Here is a 3,241-nt window from a genome sequence, read left to right as displayed (position 1 = left end):
GTAACCGCAAAGAACACACAAGCTGACTCATGACAGAAACTGAAATAATTGCATGGCAAGGTTAAAATCAATAGCGCTCTCGAAAGAGCACCATAGACAGTGAAATAGAGGCTGCACTCTCTAAGACCACATGGGCTGGAAGGACTGAGACCAGTTCTCAATCAATTTCAATAACAAGGACTCTCTGAAATATTGTATCATGCGTTCATGACACAGGAGGATGTGTGGTAGATCCATTACTCGATGTGGAACAGCCATTGCAAATCAATTAAAATAGAACCAAAATAGCGACCAAATGAAACTGCTCATTTGGGGTGCCTCCAAAAACACTTGAAAATAAAGAATGAATGAACAGTGGAATAATTCCAACCTCAGTTTGAAAGGTATCAACAAATCCATACCACATCAAAAAAGTGCGCCATTCCAGCAATATTAGAAGTTGGGTCAATTGAGTGCACTGAAGTGATTGTACTTCAGCCAAAGAACGGGCAACTTGAAAATCAAAGGTTTCTCGGACAGATGTTAGTGCCACATCCTTTTGAAACAATAATGCCTTCATCTTTTCTCAATTTACCAACGTTATTCTGTGGAAAAGGGACAGTTAGCCGTAAAGAAATGTTCTCAAAAGAATGTGTAGGAGGAAATAAGACATTTATACAGCAAGTCACAACCTTGGAAACAGTGACTACATAAGGGACACAGGTTGTGAAGTAGTATCTCCCTGCAAACAAAGGACTATCCTAAAGAAGATCCATAGTCCTGTAAACTAACAAAAACGTCTTTGTTGTGGTGCATACATTTGAACTGCAACAACCAAGCTTCTTGTAGAAAATGTGTGCCTATTTCTTCATAGTTGCCTACAGGAAAGTGTTTGTCGTGAGGTGAAATTAAATGTTGATATAGGTAAAGAAATAAAATTGTGATTTCAATATTAAGCGTTGTGTATGTGGATTCCATATTTTACCATGATTTTAGGCATATGAGTCAAATAAAAAGACAAAAACAATCAGTTGCATTCAAATATTTCCATGAACTCGATTTGATTTTAAAATCTGCAATGTCAAACTTAACTGTAAAATTGATCGCAATTGACTTTGGCCAGGGTAAAGCATAGACATGTCGTTCTGTAAAATATCAAACGCAGACGAAACAATATTGTTCAAAGAATAAATATGTATGAACAACACAGTCATTCTATTATCGACAACTGACAATGACTTTTCAAGATTGCCTTTCACCAGCTGCTTGTTGAGCACTTTCCCAAATTTCATTGTTTTTGTCATAAACAACATTTGTAGAACGAGGTGTTCTGGGACTAAATAGAAAGTCTTGTAAATCCATATTATGAGAAAAGGATAAATGATCTTTCACTGTGGACAAGGTGGAATGTTCTAATCATTGCTGGCATAATGTTCCTTCATTATAGATAGTAATCACTTCCAAGTGTTACGCCCCTGAATATACTGGTGTTCTGGCCTGCTTGCAGTAAGCCACTAGGAAGAGTTTAAAAAACGGGCATTACAGCCATTGGTGTCACTAGGCCATAATAAACACCCACCGGAACCAGAAAGGGATGAATTGTATGTACCATTCTGCACCATCTCATTGAGCTGTGTTTCCGTCATTTGAGGAGGGATCTGACAAGCCCGAAATAAAGCATCAGTGCCCTGGACCTGCCAGTGTCATGATCCTCAAACAGATTTAAGTTCAACATTTTCCGTCCAATATTCATAACCAAGTATGGCTAGTTGTGAGAAAAAGGAATTGGAATATATTATTTTCTTTGCATGAGCATATTTTTTTTGCAGGCGAAGGTGTAAGTTGAAAATAATAACAAACAGGATCTGTAGGGACATAACCAGAAAAATAAGGGAATGTTTTCAAATATGTTTTAGGACTTCCCACGGGTGGTGTCAAACAGTGTTACCACAATGCACAGTTAAAAACAGCATATGGAGCACTAGCTTTCTGTAAATGTGCATTTTTTTGCATAATGCTGGTAACAAAACATTTCACCATAATATGCAGAATTAAAATACAATCTTCATTCTCAAATACAGTGCATGATTCTAATTCAGACAGCATATTAGAAACAATACAAGGGGAAGGGAGAAGGCTGCAGGGCCTCCTACTCATTATAGACAGCAGAGCTTGCAGAAAAAAAGAAAGGCACGCAGCTGCCATGGTTAAAGATGAGTGCCACGTAAACAAATGATGGACGGAATGCTGAATAAATCATACATTCACCCCCGTCAAGAGATCTGGGCTAAATCCATCGTTCTTTTGCTCACCATGCCACCCCAGTTTAGACCCGGCCATATGCAAATCATTCTTGGTCCTGTGCCTCATGGGAACAGTCCAGACCGAACTGCCAAGCCAGGTCCTCCCTGGACCGGAAAAGAGCATCCTGGGACCGGTTTCTGGGTATTACCCTTCATCAGCCAGGCTATCTTGAATCCAGTGGCACAGTGAGCAAGGGACCCATGTATGGGCATACCCATCCCACTTAGGGTGAAAAGTGCTACGCAAACAAATGATGGACGGAATGCTGAATAAATCACATTCATCCCCAGTCAAGAGATCTGGGTTAGATCCATCTTTGTTTTGCTCACCATGCCACCCCAGTTTAGACCCAGCCATATGAAAATCTGTCTTGAACTTGTGCCTCATGGGAACAGTCCAGACAGAACTGCCAAGCCAAGTCCTCCCTGGACCGGAAACAAGCATCCTGGAACCGGTTTCTGGTTATTACCCTTCATCAGCTAGGCTAGCTTGAATCCAGTGGCACAGTGAGCAAGGGACCCACGTCTGGGCATACCCATCTGACTTAGGGTGAAAAGTGCTATGCAAACAAATGAACGGAATGCTGAATAAATCATACATTCACCCCCATTCAAGAGATCTGGGTTAAATCCATCGTTCTTTTGCTCACCGTGCCACCCCAGTTTAGACCTAGCCATATGCAAATCAGTCTTGACCCTGTGCCTCATGGGAACAGTCCAGACAGAACTGCCAAGCCAGGTCCTCCCTAGACCGGAAAAGAGCATCCTGGGACCGGTTTCTAGGTATTACCCTTCATCAGCCAGGCTAGCTTGAATCCAGTGGCACAGTGAGCAAGGGACCCACGACTGGGCATGCTCATCCCACTTAGGGTGAAAAGTGCTATGCAAACAAATGATGGACAGAATGCTGAAAAAATCATACATACACCCCCAGTCAAAAGATATGGGTTAAATCCATT

The sequence above is a fragment of the Triturus cristatus genome, chromosome 5_2 (assembly GCF_964204655.1).
Source record: "Triturus cristatus chromosome 5_2, aTriCri1.1, whole genome shotgun sequence".
Taxonomy (NCBI): Eukaryota; Metazoa; Chordata; class Amphibia; order Caudata; family Salamandridae; genus Triturus; species Triturus cristatus.
Note: the sequence above shows the minus strand (reverse complement) of the source record.